At 52.5% G+C, this 25,986-nt stretch overlaps 1 pseudogene; it reads right to left on the bottom strand.

The window, feature by feature from the left end:
- Positions 1-851: 851 nt before the first annotated feature.
- On the bottom strand, positions 852-25,868 carry LOC129356958 (adenomatous polyposis coli protein-like; annotated as a pseudogene).
- Positions 25,869-25,986: the final 118 nt, after the last annotated feature.

Below are 25,986 nucleotides of genomic sequence, written 5' to 3' on the forward strand. Positions count from 1 at the left end.
CATCATGCTGCTGCTGCAGTCATCATGCTGCTGCTGCAGTCATCATGCTGCTGCAGTCATCATGCTGCTGCAGTCATCGTGCTGCTGCTGCAGTCATCGTGCTGCTGCTGCAGTCATCATGCTGTTTGGCTGACCTGACGCTGTGGTCCGCTATTGATCACTGCTATTGATCACTGTTATAGATCACTATTGTAGATCACTTTTTAAACAACTAATTATAAAACATATATATATTATTTTCCGTATAATCTGTGCAATTTGTATAATATGTACATAGCTCTCATATTTATACAAAACATTTATTTATCACATCAGTATTATTGTTTAGAAATATTTATATCCTGTATAGAATTTCTGGATAGATGCAAACTACATTTCGTTGCTTTGTACATGTGACAGTGCAAAGACAGTAAAGTTCAATTCTATTCTTTCAATCCCAACATCTGCAGCCTGTGACTCTAAAATACATACCTGTATTCCACTTTGAATACTTTAAATGAAATTCTTTCATGAAAATGATCAAAGGGTTTAGTGCGTTATTTATTGAGGTATTTATGGAGCTAAATTGGGACCATGAAGTTTGTTTTTGAAACTTAATAAAACTAAAACTCAAAGCAACCTTTTCATTTGTAAAGCAGTATTTGTCCTTTGAGGACAGCAAGTGTCTCCAGGCTCACCTGGGCGGTGCCGGCTCACCTGGGCGGTGCCGGCTCACCTGGGCGGTGCCGGCTCACCTGGGGGCGGTGCCGGCTCACCTGGGCGGTGCCGGCTCACCTGGGCGGTGCCGGCTCACCTGGGCGGTGCCGGCTCACCTGGGCGGTGTCACCAGATGAGAAAAGAGACGCAGGAAGCAGCTTGTGTTGAACTTTATTGATCATCTGCAGTGAGTCTCTGCTGCAGCTCAGTCGGTTAAATTAGCTGCAGTTTACAGCAATAACTTACGCTTTACAGTGTTACTCGTTTCCATGGCGACAGGGACAGGAAGCATCAGGTCCTGAACAAAGCCGGTTCTGTTGGACATGGGTCCAAAAGATGAGGTTCCGATCAGAAGCTTAACTGGACTTGATTGGATGGAAGGTTAGTGGGTCAATGCGACCCGGCACGAAGGTTCTGGTTGTGGTACCGGACCGCAGACCGGGCTACGTTCAGAACCAGACCTTCCAGACGCTACAGCTACCAGAAACATCAACATCATCGCCTTCAGGTCACCGTGGGAACGCCGTTCTGAAGGGGCGGGGCCATGCAGGGCAGGGGGCGGAGCTAAGCACTACAGATCAGTGGTATAAAAACATAGAAAGGTTCCTCTCAGGCAGGTGGGAGGAGCTAATCAAGCAGCAGTGGGGTGGGGGCGGAGCCAAAACATTGAATCACTTCCGGTACAGTTCCGTTCCCGGACATCACTTCCTGTTACAGACTCACACAGACGTGACGATGTAGGAGCCGCGCTCGCCGCCGCCGTCTCCGCCCTTCGGTTCTCGCTTCTTGGTCACGGGGGTGGGGATGAGCGATGGCCGTGCGGGCGTGGCCGACGGGCCGCCTGCAGGCTGCGAGGGAGCAGAGCTTAGCTCGCCGCCGCTCTTTCTGGGGCTGGGCGTGTAGTTGAAGGGGCTGACGCGCGCCGCCACGGCGCCGCTGCGCGGCTGGCTGCGGTGCTGCTGGCGGTCAGCAGGGGGCGGAGCCTGCTCTTCCAGGCTCTCACAGCTCCGTCGAAGGTTGAGGTTGGAAGAGGAAGAAGAGGATGAAGAGGGGATCTTGGAGGGGGCGGGGCTATCGATGACGGGCGGCACGTTGGCCGTGGTCGGCGAGCGCGCCGAGCAGGCGGACGGCGAGCGCGGGTTGTTAACGGGACAGTCCTCCAGGCGGACCCAGACATCCTCCGACTTGGCAGCCGTCGACTCGCCGCCGCTCTTCATCTTCCGCCATGTCCCCTTGGCGTCACCGCGGCCACCGTCCTCGCCCCGCCCCTTCTCGCTGGACTCTGAGGACGCCGACAGCACGGAGGAGGAGCTCCCGTGCGCTTCCAGGTGCCGACCCGCGGCAGCGAGGTCGAGTGTTTCCCGCCGCCGCTCGCTCCAGAGGTGCCACCACCGCTGGCCTCACGCTTCCAGGTGCCGGTGCGGCTTATGTGATGAGGTCACTTCCTGGGCGTGACGGGCTCTCTGAGTGCGAGCGATGGCGCGGGCGGAAGCGGCGTCTCAGGGCTGGACTGCGGCTCCATGGCAGCGGAGGAGGAAGACTCCTCCAACTTCCTCTTCAGCGTGGGGCTCGGAGCTTCCTTGATGAAGGTAGACTGGCGAACCAGCGCCGGCTTCTCTGGCTCCGCCTTCTGCTTCCTGGACGTGGCGGAGCCGGCGAGCCTGGAGGCCGATTCGCTCCTGGGGAGGCCGCTGCCTTTCGGCGCGCCCTTGGCGGCTCTGGAGGAAGATGAGGACGAGGCACTTCCTGGAGAGGCGGTACGCGGAAGCTGGGACAGCTTTCCTGCCTTCTGATTGGCCGGTGCAGAGGGCCGGGAAGGGGTGGAGTCTCGAGACGACCCGGCCCCTCTGTCGGCAGAGTCGCTGCCTCCCGGAGCCTTAGCGGCGGCGGCGGCTCGGGGCTTGCTCCGCCCCTGGCGGCGGGCTCTGCCCGGGTTTTCCTGTGATCAGACTGCGGTAGACCTTCTTCCCTCCGCGCAGCGCCTTCCCCTCCTCCTCTTCCTCCTCCTCCTTCCTCTTGGCCTCCAGGCTGCTGCGCTCGCCAGGCTTCAGGATGCGGGCGCAGCGTTTGACCTGCGACGCTGCCTCGTCGTCCTCGGTGGTCAGGCCGGCTGCCGGCAGGTGGAAAGGCGAGCCGACGGACTTCAGGGACAGGACGGAGTCGGAGTCTGAGGACGCCTGGCGGGACAGGGCCGAGGCGGCGGCGTTCAGGCTGCTAACGATGGAGTTGGCTCCTTCCTGGATGGCCTTCCAGTCGAAGGACTCCGAGTCCGGAGAGGGCGGACTGCGGGGCGCCTCCGAGGGCTCCTCCTCTGCCAGGATGTCCTCGTCTGCCTTGGCGAAGGGAACAGGGCGGCGGGCGCCGCGGTGGGAGAGGCGGCGGCGGCCGGTGCTGTGGACTTCTTTTCTTCTTGGGCATGGCGGAGCTGATGCACTCCTGCAGCAGGTCGTCTTCCGAGTCGATGCTGAGGGAGCTGAGGGACGAGTTCCTGGAAAAACAGACGGGCGTGTCCTCCACATGAAATGCTTTGGGGGCGTAGCCGCTGGCCGCAGGAGGGCGGGGCTTCGACTCCACCTGTGGAGGACACAGGGAACCATCAGACATCCTTTAGACTAACTAAGCCTGAGATCCACTGGTGTTCCTGATGAACTCTACCTTCCTGTAAGGCTCTTAATCGCTTTGCCCGTCTAATTAGTAGCTGACGTTTGTGTCGGGCACAGGCAGGCCTAGTGCTAGCCATACAGGAGGCCTCCGTCCTCTAAACCCTCACGATCTCCACCCGGTCTGCTGTATGTCTTCCCCTTTCCTGTCAGATTTCTCTCAGATGGAGGCAACTATTGCAGAACCTTTCAAAGTAAAACAGTGGCTGTAGCTAGCTGCCAGGACCATGCCTCTCGCCAGGTGACCTTGACCCGGCATGGATGGGAAGAGTCCAGGCCTCTGCTAGTTGAGGTTCATATGGAGACAAGGGAACTAACAGATGCCAACTCCAACCTCCTCCCACCGTTGGACGATGGGAAGAGTCCAGTCTCCCAGCCTCAGCAGCAGGTTGTTCACCTGGATCTCTGGGAAGGTGAGTCTAAGGCGGCCGGCCTCCTCCCTCGCTGTACGGGATGGATCCTTCTCAGTGTTCAGTGGACGAGGGCTTGTTGGTAAAGTTTCTGACACCGCCCCCTGGAGGCCGTTTACAGGATGACAGGGGGCGTGGCAGCAATATTTGGAGAGGGGGGCATTAAAGTTTAGCTGCTGTGAGGCCAACTTACTTTAAGTTGAATGTCTGTTACATTTTTCTTGAACATGTAAAAATCTTTTATTTCACATGGTGTTTTGCTCTCTAGGAAACTAAAGTGATGCACTTTATTGTTAATAGATACACAGGCAACAAAACAGACAGTAATATTTATAATTAAAGCTGCAAGCAGCCTCGAACGGCCCTCGCAGCCAAGCGCCGCTCCGGCCTATTGTCCACCGCGGGGTACGAGCAACCGCCGCCTCACGCCAGCCACCACAGAAGCTCTCACGCAGTTTTCAGCTCCTCCGCCCGCACCGCAGAAGCTGTTGCTCAGTTTCCATCAACGCTGACCACGTGCTAAGACAGAAGTTGTTGCGCAGTTTCCGCGCCCGTCCTCCAGGCGTACGCACTGATGCGTTCGGAGTCGCTCCTTGACGATGCAAAAAATGTGGTGCAGATTCATTGGTTTAGCGAGGAAATATAGCTGGCGGATTAATGTAGGACGCGCAGTGGAGTCAAAATATTTCAATGCTGTTGTTCTTTTTAGAGGTCAACAAAGGTCATACGTATCCAATTTGGCGTCAGTCGGATGATCCACGTGTCATTTACAGCCGATCGTATGCACATGGCGAAGTACTACAGTTCGTCATTTTTCATCATTTTCAGCTGTGTTTCTAAAGCACTCTATTTCATTGTTGGAGTAATACTTACTCAGAGTGGCGAATTACTGAAATGGTTTGAAAGAAGTAAGAAAACGCTACATTTACTGCATGATTTAATTCAACAAAAATTATCTGAGACATTTCTATCCTTTTAGAAATTTCATGGCAACGCTCTCACAAAGTTTTCGCGCCCATCCGCCCGTGGATCTGTTTGTCATTGGTGGAGGAACACTGACACCTACTGGCGAAATACTGATATTGTTCTTCATCCTGTTTATCTGCTGTTTCATTTGTGGAGCAATACTGACCCCAAGTGGCGAATTACTGAAATGGTTTATAAACGCCAAAAATGGGATCAAAATCTGAACTTCAATCTAAAATGGCCGACTTCCTCTGGGGTTTAGACCATGGCTCCAAGAGACTTTTTTGTAAGTCCTGACATGGTACACATGTGTACAAAGTTTCGTAATTGTAGGTTAAAGCATGGCTTGGGGCTGATCATTTAAAATTTTCTAGGGGGCGCTATAGATAAATTAGGCCACACCCTACAAATATTGTGATGGATTCCTGTCGGGGAGTGGATGAAGATCCATCCTTGTGAGTTTGGAGCAGCTGTGCCCAAAATGTGGAATTGAGAGCCAAACGTATGGCGATGGCGTTACAGGTCACTTCGCCACGCCGCCATGCCCAGCTGCTCCATCGAAGCTGGTCGGGGTTGGAATCCTCAACACACCAACATGTCTTCTGTGTCTGGGCACAGCTTCATGTTGATGAGGTCAAAGGGGTCAGATAGCGACCATTCAGAGTAAAACATGACACTTCCTTTTCTCAGGGGGCGTGGCCTAAGTGATGTCATCATTCGACCATAGGGTATTGTAGGACACCCGATGATGATCAATCACAGTAACTTTGGTGCCTCTGTGAGTTTCTGTGTAGGAGATATAGCAGTTTATTTTTTATGGGGAGTAGGTGAACTTTGACCCCTGCTAACCCCCCTTCAGCATACTCAAAAACTCACCGTTTTGATAACTTTAGATCGGACATGCCTTATGAACAGACTGACCGAGTTTCAAGCCGATCAATCGAAATCCCTAGGAGGAGTTCGATCAAATATGAAGGCTGTAAACGGCAAAAATGGGTCAAAATCCAAACTTCAATCCAAAATGGCTGACTTCCTGTGGGGTTTAGACAATGGCTCCAAGAGACTTTTTTCTAAGTCCTGACAAGGTACACACGTGTACAAAGTTTCGTAATTGTAGGTTAAAGCATGGCTTGGGGCTGATCATTTAAAGTGTTCTAGGGGGCGCTATAGAGAAATTAGGCTACGCCCACCAAATATTGTGATGGATTCCTGTCGGGGAGTGGATGAGGATCCATCTTTGTGAAATTGGAGCAGCAGGGCCCAAAAAATGTGGAATTGAGAGCCAAACGTATGGCGATGGCGTTACAGGTCACTTTGCCACGCCGCCACGCCACACCTGCTCCATCGAAGCTGGTCGGGGTTGGAATCCTCAATACACCAACATGTTTTCTGTGTCTGGGCACAGTTTCATGTTGATGAGGTCAAAGGGGTCAGATAGCGACAGTTCACAGTAAAACATGACACTTCCTGTTCTCAGGGGGCGTGGCCTAAGTGATGTCATCATTCGACCATAGGGTATTGTAGGGCAGCTAATGATGATTAATTACAGTAACTTTGGTGCCTCTGTGAGTTTCTGTGTAGGAGATATAGCAATTTATTTTTTATGGCGAGTAGGTGAACTTTGACCCCTGCTAACCCCCCTTCAGCATACTCAAAAACTCACCGTTTTGATAACTTTAGATCGGACATGCCTTATGAACACTGACGAGTTTGAAGCCGGTCAATGGAAATCCCTAGGAGGAGTTCGATCAAATATGAAGGCTGTAAATGGCAAAAATGGGCTCAAAATTGTACCTTCAATCCAAAATGGCCGACTTCCTGTGATACTTGCACTATGACATTAATTGTAAATTTTGAGCATCTTGGGGAGCTCTACAAGTGTACCAAATTTCATGTCTCTATGATGAAGTAAGTGAATAGCAAAGGGTCCTTTGAAAATTTCTAGGTGGCGCTATTGAGCCATTTCTTGTGGAATTTTTGCGACGACTTTAAAATACGTAAATTTGAAACAGGCTTAAGGCCTCCGCCAAGTTTGGTGAGTTTTTGAATATGATAAAGCCCCCAAAAAGCCAATTCATTTGGAGGGAGAATATAATAATTAAAGCTGCAAGCAGCCTCGAACGGCCCTCGCAGCCAAGCGCCGCTCCGGCCTATTGCCACCGCGGGGTACGAGCAACCAGCGCCTCACGCCAGCCACCACAGAAGCTCTCACGCAGTTTTCAGCTCCTCCGCCCGCACCGCGGAAGCTGTTGCTCAGATTCCATCAACGCTGGCCACGTGCTAACACAGAAGTTGTTGCGCAGTTTCCGCGCCCGTCCTCCAGGCGGTACGCACTGATGCGTTCGGAGTCGCTCCTTGACGATGCAAAAAATGTGGTGCAGATTCATTGGTTTAGCGAGGAAATATAGCTGGTGGATTAATGTAGGACGCGCAGTGGAGTCAAAATATATTTCAATGCTGTTGTTCTCTTTAGAGGTCAACAAAGGTCATACGTATCCAATTTGGCGTCAGTCGGATGATCCACGTGTCATTTACAGCCGATCATATGCACATGACGAAGTATTACAGTTCGTCATTTTTCATCATTTTCAGCTGTGTTTCTAAAGAACTCTATTTCATTGTTGGAGTAATACTTACTCAGAGTGGCGAATTACTGAAATGGTTTGTAAGAAGTAAGAAAACGCTACATTTACTGCATGTTTTAATTCAACCAAATTATCTGAGACATTTCTATCCTTTTAGAAATTTCATGGCAACGCTCTCACAAAGTTTTCACGCCCATCCGCCCGTGGATCTGTTTGTCATTGGTGGAGGAACACTGACACCTACTGGCGAAATACTGATATTGTTCTTCATTCTGTTTATCTGCTGTTTCATTTGTGGAGCAATACTGACCCCAAGTGGCGAATTACTGAAATGGTTTATAAACGCCAAAAATGGGATCAAAATCTGAACTTCAATCTAAAATGGCTGACTTCCTCTGGGGTTTAGACCATGGCTCCAAGAGACTTTTTGTAAGTCCTGACAAGATACACACGTGTACAAAGTTTCGTAATTGTAGGTTAAAGCATGGCTTGGGGCTGATCATTTAAAATTTTCTAGGGGGCGCTATAGATAAATTAGGCCACACCCTACAAATATTGTGATGGATTCCTGTCGGGGAGTGGATGAAGATCCATCCTTGTGAGTTTGGAGCAGCTGTGCCCAAAAATGTGGAATTGAGAGCCAAACGTATGGCGATGGCGTTACAGGTCACTTCGCCACGCCGCCACGCCCAGCTGCTCCATCGAAGCTGGTCGGGGTTGGAATCCTCAACCAACACATGTCTTCTGTGTCTGGGCACAGTTTCATGTTGTGAGAGGTCAAAGGGGTCAGATAGCGACCATTCAGAGTAAAACATGACACTTCCTTTTATGAGGGGGCGTGGCCTAAGTGATGTCATCATTCGACCATAGGGTATTGTAGGACACCCGATGATGATCAATCACAGAAACTTTGGTGCCTCTGTGAGTTTCTGTGTAGGAGATATAGCAGTTTATTTTTTTATGGCGAGTAGGTGAACTTTGACCCCTGCAAATCCCCCTTCAGCATACTCAAAAACTCACCGTTTTGATAACTTCAGATGGGACATGCCTTATGAACAGACTGACCGAGTTTGAAGCCGATCAATCAAAATCCCTAGGAGGAGTTCGATCAAATACGGAGGCTGTAAATGGCAAAAATGGGGTCAAAATCTGAACTTCAATCTAAAATGGCCGACTTCCTGTGGGGTTTAGACCATGGCTCCAGAGACTTTTTTGTAAGTCCTGACAAGGTACACATGTGTACAACGTTTTGTAACTGTAGGTTAAAGCATGGCTTGGGGCTGATCATTTAAAGTTTTCTAGGGGGCGCTATAGAGAAATTAGGCCACGCCCACCAAATATTGTGATGGATTCCTGTCGGGGAGTGGATGAGGATCCATCCTTGTGAGTTTGGAGCAGCTGGGACCGAAACTGTGGAATTGAGAGCAAAACGTATGGCGATGGCGTTACAGGTCACTTCGCCACGCCGCCACGCCCACCTGCTCCATCGAATCTGGTTGGGGTTGGAATCCTTAATACACCAACATGTCTTCTGTGTCTGGGCACAGTTTCATGTTGATGAGGTCAAAGGGGTCAGATAGTGAAAGTTCACAGTAAAACATTACACTTCCTGTTCTCAGGGGGCGTGGCCAAAGTCATGTCATCATTCGACCATAGGGTCTTGTAGGACACCCGATGATGATCAATCATAGAAAAACTGTTGGTGCAGTTTAGGAGTAGTAGGTGAACTTTGACCCCTGCTAACCCCCCTTCAGCATACTCAAAAACTCACCGTTTAGATAACTTTAGATGGGACATGCCTTATGAACAGACTGACCGAGTTTGAAGCCGATCAATGGAAATCCCTAGGAGGAGTTCGATCAAATATGAAGGCTGTAAACGGCAAAAATGGCCCCAAAATTGGACCTTCAATCCAAAATGGCTGACTTCCTGTGATACTTGCACTATGACATTAATTGTAAATTTTGAGCATCTTGGGGAGCTCTACAAGTGTACCAAATTTCATGTCTCTAGGATAAAGTAAGTGAATAGCAAAGGGTCCTTTGAAAATTTCTAGGTGGCGCTATTGAGCCATTTTTTATGGATTTTTGCAATGACCTTAAAATACAAAATTTTGAAACTCCCTTTACGCGTCCGCCAAGTTTGGTGAGTTTTTGAAAATGATAAAGCCCCCAAAAAGGCCCCTCTTTAGGGGGGCAGAATAATAATAAGAAACAGTAGGAAAACAATAGGCCTTCGCAGCGCTTAGCTGCTCGGGCCTAATAATAATAATAATAATAATAATAATAATAAACAGTAGGAAAACAATAGGCCTTCGCAGCGCTTAGCTGCTCGGGCCTAATTAAAGCTGCAAGCAGCCTCGAACGGCCCTCGCAGCCAAGCGCCGCTCCGGCCTATTGTCCACCGCGGGGTACTAGCAACCGCCGCCTCACGCCAGCAACCACAGAAGCTCTCACGCAGTTTTCAGCTCCTCCGCCCGCACCGCAGAAGCTGTTGCTCAGTTTCCATCAACGCTGACCACGTGCTAAGACAGAAGTTGTTGCGCAGTTTCCGCGCCCGTCCTCCAGGCGGTACGCACTGATGCGTTCGGAGTCGCTCCTTGACGATGCAAAAAATGTGGTGCAGATTCATTGGTTTAGCGAGGAAATATAGCTGGCGGATTAATGTAGGACGCGCAGTGGAGTCAAAATATATTTCAATGCTGTTGTACTTTTTAGAGGTCAACAAAGGTCATACGTATCCAATTTGGCGTCAGTCGGATGATCCACGTGTCATTTACAGCCGATCGTATGCACATGGCGAAGTACTACAGTTCGTCATTTTTCATCATTTTCAGCTGTGTTTCTAAAGCACTCTATTTCATTGTTGAGTAATACTTACTCAGAGTGGCGAATTACTGAAATGGTTTGGAAGAAGTAAGAAAACGCTACATTTACTGCATGATTTAATTCCACAAAAATTATCTGAGACATTTCTATCCTTTAGAAATTTCATGGCAACGCTCTCACAAAGTTTTCGCGCCCATCCGCCCGTGGATCTGTTTGTCATTGGTGGAGGAACACTGACACCTACTGGCGAAATACTGATATTGTTCTTCATCCTGTTTATCTGCTGTTTCATTTGTGGAGCAATACTGACCCCAAGTGGCAAATTACTGAAATGGTTTATAAACGCCAAAAATGGGATCAAAATCTGAACTTCAATCTAAAATGGCCGACTTCCTCTGGGATTTAGACCATGGCTCCAAGAGACTTTTTGTAAGTCCTGACATGGTACACATGTGTACAAAGTTTCGTAATTGTAGGTTAAAGCATGGCTTGGGGCTGATCATTTAAAGTGTTCTAGGGGCGCTATAGAGAAATTAGGCCACACCCTACAAATATTGTGATGGATTCCTGTCGGGGAGTGGATGAAGATCCATCCTTGTGAGTTTGGAGCAGCTGCGCCCAAAAATGTGGAATTGAGAGCCAAACGTATGGCGATGGCGTTACAGGTCACTTCGCCACGCCGCCACGCCCAGCTGCTCCATCGAAGCTGGTCGGGGTTGGAATCCTCAATACACCAACATGTCTTCTATGTCTGGGCACAGTTTCATGTTGATGAGGTCAAAGGGGTCAGATAGGGACCATTCAAAGTAAAACATGACACTTCCTTTCTCAGGGGGCGTGGCCTAAGTGATGTCATCATTCGACCATAGGGTATTGTAGGACACCCGATGATGATCAATCACAGTAACTTTGGTGCCTCTGTGAGTTTCTGTGTAGGAGATATAGCAGTTATTTTTTATGGGGGAGTAGGTGAACTTTGACCCTGCTAACCCCCCTTCAGCATACTCAAAAACTCACCGTTTGATAACTTTAGATGGGACATGCCTTATCAACAGACTGACGGAGTTTGAAGCCGATCAATCAAAATCTCTAGGAGGAGTTCGATCAAATAGGAAGGCTGTAAACGGCAAAAAGGGGTCAAAATCTGAACTTCAATCCAAAATGGCCGACTTCCTGTGGGGTTTAGACCATGGCTCCAAGAGACTTTCTTTTAAGTCCTGACATGATACAAATGTGTACAAAGTTTCGTAATTGTAGGTCAAAGCATGGCTTGGGGCTGATCATTTAAAATTTTCTAGGGGGCGCTATAGAGAAATTAGGCCACGCCCACCAAATATTGTGATGGATTCCTGTAAGGGAGTGTATTAGGATCCATCCTTGTGAGTTTGGAGCAGCTGGGCCTGAAAATGTGGAATTGAGAGCCAAACGTATGGCGATGGCGTACAGGTCACTTCGCCACGCCGCCACGCCCACCTGCTCCATCAAAGCTGGTCGGGGTTGGAATCCTCACACACCAACATGTTCTCTGTGTCTTGCACAGTTCATGTTGATGAGGTCAAAGGGGTCAGATAGCGACCGTCCACAGTAAAACATGACACTTCCTGTTCTCATGGGGCGTGGCCTAAGTGATGTCTCATTCGACCATAGGTATTGTAGGAGACCCGATAATGATCAATCACAGAAACTTTGGTGCCTCTGTGAGTTTCTGTGTAGGAGATATAGCAGTTTATTTTTTTATGGCGAGTAGGTGAACTTGACCCTGCTAACCCCCCTTCAGCATACTCAAAAACTCACCGTTTTGATAACTTTAGATGGGACATGCCTTATGAACAGACTGACCGAGTTTGAAGCCGATCAATCGAAATCCCTAGGAGGAGTTCGATCAAATACGAAGGCTGTAAACGGCAAAAATGGCCCCAAAATTGGACCTTCAATCCAAAATGGCTGACTTCCTGTGATACTTGCACTATGACATTAATTGTAAATTTGAAGCATCTTGGGGAGCTCTACAAGTGTACTAAATTTCATGTCTCTAGGATAAAGTAAGTGAATAGCAAAGGGTCCTTTGAAAATTTCTAGGTGGCGCTATTGAGCCATTTCTTATGGGATTTTTGCGATGACCTTAAAATACAAAATTTTGAAACTCCCTTTACGCGTCCGCCAAGTTTGGTGAGTTTTTGAATATGATAAAGCCCCCAAAAAGGCCCCTCTTTAGGGGGGCAGAATAATAATAAGAAACAGTAGGAAAACAATAGGCCTTCGCAGCGCTTAGCTGCTCGGGCCTAATAAGAAACAGTACAGAAACAATAGGCCTTCGCAGCGCTTAGCTGCTCGGGCCTAATAAAATAATATTCAGCGGCGGTCGGTGCGTGGCGGCCGCACCGGCGCACGCCAAGCTTGGTGTTGGCATGTCGGGGTCTGCCGACGCCTGGGAGGGACTTACAGCCAGGCATGGCTTCAGTCAGACATGTGGTGAAGCCCAGTGGAATGCTGGGTACTCTGGGTTGCTCAATGTAACCCCTGCTGACCCCTCCCAACTTGTCCCACCTGTTCCTCCTGTCCTACCTGTCCAGCAGCAGGAAGTGCCTCTTCCTCCTCCTCCTCCTCATCGTGCTGCGGCGGCTGGGCGAACTCCTTGTTGTTGTTCTCCTGGTCGATGTCGCTCAGCGAGCTCAGTGACGGGTTCCTGGAGAAGCAGACGGGCGTGTCTTCCATGGCGAACTTCTGCTTCTCGTCCGCCACCGTCTGATTGGCCGGCGGTTTGGTGCGGGGGTAGATGGCGACTGTCTGCTGCTTCCGCTTCCTGTTTTCCTCCTCCTTGCTCTTTCTGTCCTCGCCGTCCTTCTCGCCGGCCTCGTCTTCTTCGAAGTCCAGAGAGCTCAGCGAGTCGTTGCGTGAGAAGCAACATGGCGTCCCCTCGATTGGCGTGTAGTGGCGAGGCGAGTCGAAGGCGAATCCCGGCTTAGGTTTGGTGGCTGTCGCTGCGACGACACCATATGGCGCCCGCTGAGGCATGGGCTTCACGGGGAGGTGGGCTTCTTTTTCACCTGCGGCGGTGTTGGCGGAGACATGGTCGGGGGCGGGGCTTGGCAGCGCTCGCCGCTGTCTGGTGTTCTTATTGGCTTGCGGGGCTTGGCTTTGGGCATGGCAGCGCTGATGCACTCGGCCAAGATGTCGTCGCCGTTCTCACCCTCTGGGACCGCCGGCCGGGTCCTGGGGGCCGACGGGGGTGGAGCCGCCTCCTCATTGGGTGGCGAGTCGATGGTGAGGTCGCTGAGCGACGTGGCGGTGGAGAAGTTGAGCGGCGTTCCCTCCACGCAGTAAACACGGGGCACTTCCTCCGGCAATGGTGGCACCTCCTTCCTTTGCGGTGGTGGCGGCCGGCTCTGCGGTGGGAGGAGCTTGTAGACAGGAAGCTGGCTGGGTTTCCGTGGCGCTGCTGGTGGAGGCTTCTTGGGCTTCTGGGAGGACTTGGGCATGGCCATGTTGATGCACGCCACCAGGATCTCGTTGTCGTCGTCAGATTCGTCCAGAATGGGCTTGAGAGGCATCGGCTTCGTCTCCTCGCCGCCCGCCGCCGCCTCCTTCATCTCGGCCGCAATGTACGGCTCGTCCAGACTGAGCGCGCTCAGACTGGAGGCGCGGGAAAAGCCGTGCGGTGTGCTCTCCGTAGCAAAGTGCAGCAGCACGTCCCCCTCCTCCTCCTTCTTGGCGCCCTGTGTCGACGCATCGCCCCGGGTGGGCGGCGGCGTCTTGGCGCGACTGGGCGGCATGGTCTGGCCCGGGCTGTCGGGCAAGTCGCTGGGGCTCACCACGCCGCTCGGCTCGCTGCTGCACGGCTCGCTGGAGCGCACCGAGCTGGCGATGGACGACGTGGAGAAGCTGTCCAGCGAGCTGACCGACGTGCAGCGGCTGAACATCAGCGGCGTCTCTTGCGCGTACGGCGGCTCTGGCGGGCTTTTGGGAGTCCTGGCGCCCGATGAGGTCACGTGGTGGTGATGGTGATGATGGTGGCCGTGGTGGTGGTGGTGGTGGCCCCTGCGTCCCCTTGTGGACGGCACGGCCGACGTTTGACTCTCCGCCTCCTTCTGCTGCCGTTGCTGCTGCTCCTGAGCATCTTTCTCGCTGACAGGAAGTGTGGGGTAGTCGCTGCCTTTACTCTTCCTCACCACATCGGCAGCATCCTCATCTTCCTCAGAGGACAGAGACGATAGGGAGCTGCCCCTGGAGAAGCAGATGGGCGTATCCTCCACACAGTACGTCTGCGTAGACTCCTGGTGGCTCTTGGCAGCAGAGCGCGCGGTGGACGGCAGGGGGCGGAGCTTGTTGGCGGAGGAGGAAGTGGGAGGAGCTAGCGAGGGGATGGCAGTCTCTTTGCGCGCCGACTCATCTCCATACTTCAGGCTGTAGTCGATGGGCTGCTCCGGTACGGCGTCGCCGCCGTAGGAGGACGTTGCCGAGACGTCGACGTATCGTGGCGGTTGCCCCGCCGCCATGCCGCCGCTCTGCCCTCCTTCGCCGCCGTTCCCTCGGCGCAGCCGGGCGTCCGGCTCGCCGTCCTGGCTCGGACTCTGCCGCCCCGAGTTCAGCTGCTCGTCCGAGTATTTCAGGCTGTAGTTGATGGGAGTGTCCAGCTCGGCGCCGTCATCGTCTGCCATGTGGTTGGCGCTGCGGATCTTGTGCGCCAGGTCGGCCGGGTACTTCCTGTAGACGCAGCACTTGTTGGCGGCGCTCTCGTCAGAGGAGTAGAAGACGTCGGAGGACGGCTTGGTCTTGCCGCGGTTGCCGTAGCCATCAGTGCTGGTCACGCTGTTGAGGCTATCGCTGGAGGCGCGCACGCTGGGCGGGAATGCGGGCCGTGCGTACGCCACCCTCCTCGCTCGCTCTTTTTGCTCCCTCGCTGCCTTTCGGGCTGGACAGCACCGGCGTGTTGGTGTAGGAGCGTGTGGCGCTGCCTCCGGCGCCGTTGCAGCTCCGCCCCTTCCTGTTGGCGGCTTTGGGGCTCAGGTTGTCGATGTTTGTCGAAGGTCTCTGACAGCTGCTGGGCGTCCAGCTCCTCAAACAGCGCTTTCTGCTTGCGGGCATGGAGCGACGGTGCGCCGGCGCCGGGCGACACCACACTGGCGTCCTTGTAGCGCGCGGGGCGGTTGGCCATTAGGTTGCGCAAGGCGGCGGCGCTGCCCATGGCAATCATCTTGTGGCGGGAGTGGATGAGATTGCGCAGCATCCCCACGGCCCCAGCTCCCACAGCGTCTCCTGGTCACGGGCATCTCGCGCCGACAGGTTCCACAGCGTGCCGCAAGCGTTGGACACGATAGTCAGGCTGTGCGACTTCAGGTGCTGAAGCAGAGTCGGCAGGCAGCCGTGCTCCCGCAGAATCTGCCTGCAAGACGAGACACAGCGATTCAGCACGCCTCCTGCCACCGTGCCCCGCCTCCTCAGGAGCAGCGGGGTTACCTGTGCGCCTCATTGGTGGCGATGAGGCTGGAGACATTGCGCAGGATCCCTCCGCCGCTCTCGATGATGGCGAGCGTGTTGGTGTGGCTGCGGTGCGTGAGAGTTCCCACCAGGAAGGCCAGAGCGCCGTCCACCGCGCAGATGTCCGCCTTGTTCTCCGTGCAGTGGGCCGACAGGTTCCAGAGTGCACTCAGTACGGACTTCAGCGTCGACTCCTGCAACACCAGGAAGAGCGGTGAGAAGCAGCAGACTGAGCATGCTCAGCAGAGCTCTGGGATCAGGGGAGCATTTGTTTGTACCTTCTGCACTTCAAGAGCACAGCCCATCAGTGCTCGCACGCTGCCGACCTCACGCAACGTCTTCTTGCTGTTGACATCGGCACGCCACGACAGGTTCCTCAGAACACTGGCTATCACCTGGAAGAGCAAGGCACTGTCTATCTCTCGGAGCAGCGGGCCAGATCTACTTCCTGGAGCAGCCGAACGTACCTGCTGAAGGTCTTCGCTCTCAGACTTGAGCTGGGCCACCATGGCTCTCATGCAGCCCTTCATGGAGCACAGTGTGGCCTGATGGGAAACGGCAGCACGTCATTGGCTGCTCAGGGACAACAAAGGCAGTTTATTGTGTTCTATGGAGGAGCCTGCTGGTACCTTATTGGCCACGTCTCCGAAGGTGAGGTTGGTGAGCGCCATGCCTGCGTATCGCCTCAGGGTGACGCTGTAGTGGTCGCTGCTCAAACCAAACATCTCACAGTCCACCTGCAACAGCTCCGCCACCGCCTGAAGGCCTCCTGCAGAGACACAGAACCAGGTCAGAACCAGATCAGAACCTGATTTGAACCTGGTCAGAACAGGGTTAGAACCTACCCAGTTCATTCATGGCGTGGCGGTGCTCCTCGTCAAAGGACAGCTTCATGAGAACGCAGACGGCGGGGCAGATCTGATGCTCCACAGGAGACGGCACTGCAAAGACATCACACATCAGGACACAACTAGGCTATGCTAGGCATCGTATGCTACACATCATATGCTATGCATCATATGCTATGCATCGCTATGCTACCTATCTCCATGCTAGGCATCCTATGCTACCTATCGCTATGCTACCTATCTCCATGCTAGGCATCCTATGCTACCTATCGCTATGCTACCTATCTCCATGCTACACATAAGTATCCTGGTCCTGGAGGGCCGGTGTCCTGCGGCTCTTAGACGTCTCTCAGTCTAAGAGAGACAAACTTGAATCCAGCAGCTGAATCACGTCCTAAGAACAGTCCGGTTCTCCAGAGTCCTGCTAATGACCTCATTATTTGACTCCGGTGTGCTGAAGTACAGATACATCTAAAAGTTGCTGCAGACCAGCCCTCCGGGCCTGGAGTAGCCCAGCCGTGCTCTATGCACAAGGCCAGGTGCCGCACTCTGCTACACGGCGCAGCACCCGGTCATGCCACCGGACTCACTGGGTTGTCCTCCTGGTCGACGCCCCTCTCGTGGCTCTCCTGCCAGCTCCAGCACGCCTCGCAGTAATGGCGGACCTGCTCCAGCAGGTGCAGCACTCGGATCTCGCGCCGCCCTCGCTTGTCGTCTGGTTGGCTGTGGACGATGTTATGCAGAGCGGCCGACGCCCGCGCTCGTGCCTCTTTGCTTCCGCGAGAGTTACCTAGGAGACCGCATAGGCGTGAACACCGACGGCGACACGAGGAGGGGGGCCGTGGTCGCGGTGGTTACCTAGCAACAGGGAGTCCTTGTCGTTGCCATGCAGCAGCTGGATGAGCAGCGGCAGGCAGCCAGACTGGCGCATGGCGATGCAGGAGTCCTGCGAGCTGGACATGGCCAGCAGCGTGCGCGACATGTCGTCCTTGTCATGAGTCCCTAGCATGGACAGCAGGCTGTACACCATCTCCACCTGCAGGGGGCGACACAGAACCTACTCTCCTTCTGCTCTTCACACACCTGTGCATGCAAACACACACACACACACACACACACACACACACACACACACACACACACAGAAACACACACACACAAAAACACACACACACACACACACAGAAACACACACACACACACACACACACACAGAAAACACACACACACACACACAAAACACACACACACACACACACACACACATACACACAACACACACACAAACACACAACAAACACACACACACACACAAACACACACACACACACACAAACACACACACACACACCACACAAACACACACACATACACATACACACACATACACACACAAACACACACACACACACACAAACACACACACACACACACACACAAACACACACACACACAAACACACACACACACACACACACACACACACACACACAGAAACACACACACACACACACACAAACACACACACATACACATACACACACATACACACACAACACACACACACACACACAAACACACACACACACACACACACACAAACACACACACACAAACACACACACACACACACACACACCTTTGTTCCAAGGTGGCTGGTGATTCGTCGAGGCACTGAGTAGCTCGTCTCATTAGCAGACTCCTGGTCCAATCGGCTGCTGGAGTTCTAGAGGAGGAAACCAGGAAGTAAACATGGAGCAAACAATTAACCAATCAGAGGTTACAAATGTCGTAGTAACCTCTGAATTGCATTCTCACCTGAGCTCCAGCCAATCCACTACCATCCCCTGCACTCTGAGCGCCCTCCACCTGCAGAGACGCCATGTTGGTCAGCTAACAGGTGACTGCTACACAGTTGAGCAAGCAACAGGTGAGCTTACCTGCAGTCGGGCGCCCAGCTTCACGATGTCTTTCTCTATCTGCTGAATACGAGACACACGAGCCTGAAAACATACACACAGAGCTTATGAGATGAGTCTAAACCAACACTGTCCTCCAGGTGACCTCCAGGTGACCTCCAGGTGACCTGTCGTACCTGAGCTCTCCTCTCCATCTCCTGACAGGACCCCAGCTGCTCCTCCATGGCTGAGCGGATCTGGCGAGCCTCGAACTCCAGCTGACGGCGACTCATGTCTGTCTGCAGCGTGAACTGGTACAGACAGACACTCATCACTACTACATCTCCCAGCATGCTCTGCACTCATGCACTGGGTCTGCTTACGTTCTCGGTGAGCGGCAGGCTGTCGATCCTCTTGGTGAGGTTCTGAAGCTGAGCGTAGTACCAATCCTTCTCCTTCTCCTCCTTCTCCAGCTCAGCCAATAGGAGGGACCTGAAGAGAGCCAGCAGCCAATCACAGGAGAGTCAGAGTGTAGAACCCTCTGTGCTGACACAGAACCCTCGGTACTGACCCAGAACCCTCGGTACTGACCCAGAGCCCTCTGCGCTGACCCAGAACCCTCGGTACTGACCCAGAACCCTCTGCGCTGACCCAGAACCCTCTGCGCTGACCCAGAACCCTCTGCGCTGACCCAGAACCCTCTGCGCTGACCCAGAACCCTCTGCGCTGACCCAGAACCCTCTGCGCTGACCCAGAACCCTCTGCGCTGACCCAGAACCCTCTGCGCTGACCCAGAACCCTCTGCGCTGACCCAGAACCCTCTGCGCTGACCCAGAACCCTCTGCGCTGACCCAGAACCCTCTGCGCTGACCCAGAACCCTCTGCGCTGACCCAGAACCCTCTGCGCTGACCCAGAACCCTCTGCGCTGACCCAGATCCCTCTGTGCTGACCCAGAACCCTCGGTACTGACCCAGAACCCTCTGTGCTGACCCAGATCCCTCTGTGCTGACCCAGAACCCTCGGTACTGACCCAGATCCCTCTGTGCTGACCCAGAACCCTCTGCGCTGACCCAGAACCCTCTGCGCTGACCCAGAACCCTCGGTACTGACCCAGAACCCTCGGTGCTGACCCAGAACCCTCTGCGCTGACCCAGAACCGTCGGTACTGACCCAGAACCCTCTGCGCTGACCCAGAACCCTCTGCGCTGACCCAGAACCCTCGGTACTGACCCAGAACCCTCGGTGCTGACCCAGATCCCTCTGTGCTGACCCAGAACCCTCGGTACTGACCCAGATCCCTCTGTGCTGACCCAGAACCCTCTGCGCTGACCCAGAACCCTCTGCGCTGACCCAGAACCCTCGGTACTGACCCAGAACCCTCGGTGCTGACCCAGAACCCTCTGCGCTGACCCAGAACCCTCTGCGCTGACCCAGAACCCTCGGTACTGACCCAGATCCCTCTGTGCTGACCCAGATCCCTCTGTGCTGACCCAGAACCCTCGGTACTGACCCAGATCCCTCTGTGCTGACCCAGAACCCTCTGCGCTGACCCAGAACCCTCTGCGCTGACCCAGAACCCTCGGTACTGACCCAGAACCCTCGGTGCTGACCCAGAACCCTCGGTACTGACCCAGAACCGTCGGTGCTGACCCAGAACCCTCGGTGCTGACCCAGAACCCTCGGTACTGACCCAGAACCCTCTGTGCTGACCCAGAACCCTCTGTGCTGACCCAGAACCCTCTGCTCTGACCCAGAACCCTCTGCTCTGACCCAGAACCCTCTGCGCTGACCCAGAACCCTCTGCTCTGACCCAGAACCCTCTGCTCTGACCCAGAACCCTCGGTACTGACCCAGAACCCTCTGCGCTGACCCAGAACCCTCTGCGCTGACCCAGAACCCTCTGCTCTGACCCAGAACCCTCTGAGCTGACCCAGAACCCTCTGCGCTGACCCAGAACCCTCTGCGCTGACCCAGAACCCTCGGTACTGACCCAGAACCGTCGGTGCTGACCCAGAACCCTCGGTACTGACCCAGAACCGTCGGTGCTGACCCAGAACCCTCTGCGCTGACCCAGAACCCTCTGCGCTGACCCAGAACCCTCTGCGCTGACCCAGAACCCTCTGCGCTGACCCAGAACCCTCTGCGCTGACCCAGAACCCTCGGTACTGACCCAGAACCCTCGGTGCTGACCCAGAACCCTCGGTACTGACCCAGAACCGTCGGTGCTGACCCAGAACCCTCTGCTCTGACCCAGAACCCTCGGTACTGACCCAGAACCCTCGGTACTGACCCAGATCCCTCTGTGCTGACCCAGAACCCTCGGCGCTGACCCAGAACCCTCTGAGCTGACCCAGAACCCTCGGTACTGACCCAGAACCCTCGGTACTGACTGGTGATAGTCTGGCCTTAGCGCTGGTTTCTGTGGGTCCGTTTGCTTTGCCTCAGGTTCTGATCAGATGGGCTCGGTCTGTGTTCATCCGGATTAAATACTCTGTTCTCCATGGTTCTTTGTCAGGCGCCGCCATATTTGTTCAGTTTCTACTTGTGTAGGTTTAACCCCTCCATGTCAGTTTTCTGTCCTGCTTGGGTCCCACCCGGCTGGACTTCTCCGCCCGTTTCTCCGCCTCAGCTTTCGGTTCTTCGTCTCCTCTTCTCGTGTGTTTTCTAGTTAACGGCTTGTTACAAAGTTTAGCGGCTGGTTGGAGCCGGTTTGAGCGCATTACCTGGTACGACCGAACATGCACTGCTGGTTTCTTTTGCCACTACCGTAATGACTATAAAAGCTGCCCCGCTAAAACAGAAAGCTCTCAACAAGTTCTAACTGATTTTTTCATGATCTAATATCTAGAAGAATTGGTTTGATTCAGGGTTACAATTCAGTTCATCTGTTAACAGGAGCCTTCTGTAAACACAGTAGTGTAGGAGTCAGTACTTCTCCTTCTCCAGCTCCTCCAGGCAGCGGTCGTGGCTGTCTCTCCCCGCAGTCGCAGCTCCTCTCCTGGGGAAGGCGGCCGGGTTCGGCCCCTGGGCCCCGGCGGCTCCCGCCGCGGCTCCCGCCATCGTTCCAGAGGAAGAGGAGGCAGAGCTGGAGGACGACGAAGCAGGTGGAGGAGCCCTGGTTCTGGTCCTGAAGCCGGATGGGTCTAAACTCATCTCTGCAAGAAGAGCCCGGTGAGGGAGCTGTCCGAACCAGAACCAGGCCCGCGGCAGGCCGACCCGGTTCTCCTCACCTTTCAGTCGCTCTATGAGCTCCAGCTGGAGCCGGACGCCTCCCCAGACTCTTCTTCTATGGTGCCCTGCAGCTGCTTCAGCACTTCCTGTTGGACACAAAGAGCAGCGCTCCGTGACTGGCTGGGAATCCCAGACAGGAAGTGACAGGAAGTGGGGCCGAGGCAGGAGGCGGGGCTAACCACGATCAGCCAGCAGCGCTCAGACAGAACCATCACACACACACTGGGACAATAACACACACTTAACACAGAGCAGCAAACAGGAAACAGGAAGTCAGAGTTCCCATAGACAGGAAGGACAAAACAACAATGAGCCAGAGACCAGAACTGGATCAGAACCAGGAACCAGACCCAGAGGGACACACCAAGGAAAAGAAGAGATGCAGACAGAGCGCTCACTCTGACCGATTTTCTGGTTCCTTCCAAAGATCCACATAGAAAGAGACATCCCACTCTGAACAAAAAGCTCTTTCTAATAGCGCAGCGCGTGATTGGACTATCCTGGGGCGAGCGAGAGAGAGGGCGAGCGAGAGAGACCCCGCCTCCTCTTCCTACCTTCATGTTGGACGCCTCCGTCTCCAGCTTGGTCAGGTGGTTGGAGTTGTCCTGCAGCTCCTGTCTCAGGTTGGAGTTCTCCATCTTCAGCACCTCCACCTGCCTCAGCAGCTGGTCGTAGGACGCCGCCGCCATGATGGACGCTCTGCCTCAGACCTAAGCCGCACAGGTCAAAGGTCAACCCACAGCTGGTAGACATCAGTTCTACTAAACAGTCTTTCATTTTGAAGGATTTGCTAACCAGAACCGGTTAGTTCATGCATCCTCTGCATGGATCTGGGTCAGGACCAGATCCTGCAGCAAAGTTCTGGATGGTTCTGGTTCCTGCACACTGACATCAGAGCCTATCACCGGATCAATACTGATGATGTCACGGCTCCGATCAATAGCAGCTGATTCTCTACCCCCAGCAGGCGGCCATTTTCCTCTCTCCACCATCTAACCCCCCCTCCTCCTCCATCAGGGAGCATCAATGAATGAATGAATGAATGAATGAATGAATGAATTAGACCCCCCCTCACCCCGGAGAACAATGGACACCCCTGGCAGATGGAGGGATGCTGGACGGAGGATAAAGAAAGAGAAAATGGCAGCTCACCCATCGCTGTCGCCTCCATCAGCCTCCGTCTCCGACTGGAGCGGGTCAGCTGATCGGCCGGCAGCCAATCAGGAGCCGGCCTCCCAGAGGCAGAGAGGGAGGGGGAGCACAGCACCCCCTCCTCCCAGCATGCTCTGCTGCAGCACTGCAGGCTGACTGACTGGGTTACATACACCGGACCAGAACCAGAACCAGTCCAGAACCAGCAGGACCAGAACCAGCTGAATCAGAACCACAAGAACCAGAACGAGCAGAACCAGAACCAGTCCAGAACCAGCAGGACCAGAACCAGCTGAATCAGAACCACAAGAACCAGAACGAGCAGAACCAGAACCAGTCCAGAACCAGTTCAGAACCAGAACCAGCTGAACCAGAACCACAAGAACCAGAACCAGCAGAACCAGAACCAGTCCAGAACCAGCTGAACCAGAACCACAAGAACCAGAACCAGCAGAACCAGAACCAGCAGAACCAGTCCAGAACCAGCTGACATCATGTCTGGTGACCTCTGACCTCCAGCCAGTAGTGTCATCCGTGGGCCGTCCAGCTGAGCATGCTCAGTAGTCCGAGCGGACCGGTTCTGATGAGCGACTACACAGATTATTAATTAATGATTGAATCCTCTCAGCGTTTCCATCAGGAACCTGGTTCTGACTTTATCATTTCTACACAACACAAATGAACAACACACTGCTGACTGGTCAACCCAACGGAACCGGAACAGAACCGACCCATGTTCCGATTCAAAACCATCAACTCAGGCCTGAGCGATTAATTGTCTCAAAAATTATTGCGATAAACGATAATATTGTTTGAAGTCCATTTTAAAATGATGTAATGGTAATGACATAACAATGTAAACACATCCTAAAAAACTAGATACTTTATTTTGAAAGGAACACTAAACACTGGAACTGGTAAATAAAATAAACAAATCAACCAAAAACCAAAATAATATGGACTCTCAGTCTCCATCTTCATGAATAAAAACTAAACAACATAAAATCAAATGGAAATAAAAACTTCACTTCAGTCTGTATGATATATATCGAAATAATCATTCGATTCAGATAGACGGGCAAATCCGACGACCTTCACTTCAACCTCACCCAGGGTCACCGGGTGTCATCAACAGAAAGAGGCAGGAAGAAACCATAAAGCCCATCAATTTAAATGATCATTTTCATTTTTATGCGATTAATTGATTTATTGATTTATTGTGACAGGCATAACCCTGGAACAGCCCGGCGCTATGGACCTGAGCTGGGCGGGGCTACTGAGGGGAGGGCGGAGTTTGCATGGCCCAATGAAAACCTCCCAATGGTCAGCCATGTTGCAAATGACAAATATGTCGGATTCATGCTGAATTATTTTCCTGCTGATCTGGGATGTAAATGTGTTTCATGGTAACAGCGTTTCTCGGCATATTGAATATTTCTTTTTAAATCAGACTAAACTGTCGTCAGACGGCCCATTGAATGGTCCCGATTCGATTCCCAACCGCTTCCTGTCCAACTACTACAAAATAAAAGCCTCCACATCCACCGGAAGCTCCTTCCTACAGCAGCTGCACTTTTATTTGTATTTTTTATTTCCATCATGTACAACAAACATGGTATTGGCATCAGAAGAAGCCGACCCAGTCTGCTTCCATACGGACAGAAAGAACAGAACAAAACAGGCCATCAGGGTTTCCAGCAGTTTCAAATTGTTTATTATTTTATTCAGTTCTGCATCTGGTTGTTTGGCCATGAATTTTAGAAATAAGAAAAGGCTGCAGAGTTCCTTGTGAAAAGTGGGGAAGATGGTCTGGCTTTAAGAAAACAACATTTATGAATGAAAAACTTGCCCAGGATAATTATTACATTTAGTTACTTTTCACATTAATTTTCTTTTCTCCCAATAATAATGTATCTTAGAAAATTCAAGTAAGTTTGGAATTTTAGGGAAAAGCCAGTAGTGAACATCATAACACACATGCATAGAGAAGATGTTCAATATCACCGCCACAAAATAAACAAATATTATCATCAACAGCAAATCCAATCTGAGGATTCATTAGACCAGGGCTGTCAAACTCCAGTCCTTAGGGACGCTGTCCTGCAGTAGGGAATGCTGCAGGACATTCAAAACACAGGAATGAAATGGCTTCATTTCCTCCTCCTTGTTCTGCAGAGCCTTCATCACCTATTATTCTATTCAGGTGCTGCAGCAGAGGCTCATCTAAAGCTTGCAGGGCACCGGCCCTCCAGGACTGGATGGTGACGCCCCTGCATTAAACACCTGAAAAGGTTTGGAAGCTTTTGGAGGAAGATTTAAATCATTTCTTCTCATTTTCCCTTTGAACCTTTGAGAAGAAATGAGATATAAAATTTGGATTTGATACAATAGGACCACAGTACTAGTAAAGCATTCCCTAATTTTTAGTTTTTGAGTTTATTATCTGACCTTAATCAGAAGGTCAGAGGTCAAGAGTCTGTAATCAGGGATCTCATAAAAACATTTAGTTGAACATAAAATTTTTTTGGGGAAAAGCTCTAATAATCTTTTGAAATTCACTTTTATTTATTTGCAGGTTTTATTTAACACTGAAGTTTTCAAAAGACATAAAAACTACAGCAGCTAAATATATAACAGTACTGTAGTAGTACTACAGTCAAGGGTCTACACAGTAGTATTACTGCAGTACTCCAGCAGTACTACTGTGTAGCTTTAGCTCCTGCTAACTCCGCAGCGACTCATTCCAGGTTTTTCCCACAACCAAAATCCGCCTCCTCTATTTGCAGAAACTCCGGATCCTGTCAGCGGGTCCTGGTGGACCGGGACCTGTCCCGAACCGTTCTCGCTTCGGTCCAAACGCCGGTCCGGAACCAAAACAAGAGGCCAGCTAGCAGCTAGGCTAACAGCTCCTACCTTCTCGGTGACCCGGGCTTCAGGCGGCGGGCAGACGCAACCAGCCGGGGAACGGGCCGTCAGAGCCGGTTCGGGGAGCTCATGAATCCGGTTCGGACGGGAGAAATGGGGTTCAACAAAGTCCCGAAAAGTTCTACTGAACCCGCCTGGTTGAGGAGCCGCAGCGGCTGCTGTGCTCCGCCATCTTGTTTCTGTGTGTGAGAGGGAAGAGGGTTACTATCGCTGTGAGGACCGGCTGCGTCCTGCCGGTCCGCACAGCTACTGTGTGTGTGAGTGTGTGTGCACATGTGTGTGCTTCTGCGTGTGTGTGTGCATGTGTG

This window comes from Poeciliopsis prolifica, unplaced genomic scaffold (genome assembly GCF_027474105.1).
Source record: "Poeciliopsis prolifica strain line A6 unplaced genomic scaffold, Auburn_PproV2 SCAFFOLD212, whole genome shotgun sequence".
Taxonomy (NCBI): domain Eukaryota; kingdom Metazoa; phylum Chordata; class Actinopteri; order Cyprinodontiformes; family Poeciliidae; genus Poeciliopsis; species Poeciliopsis prolifica.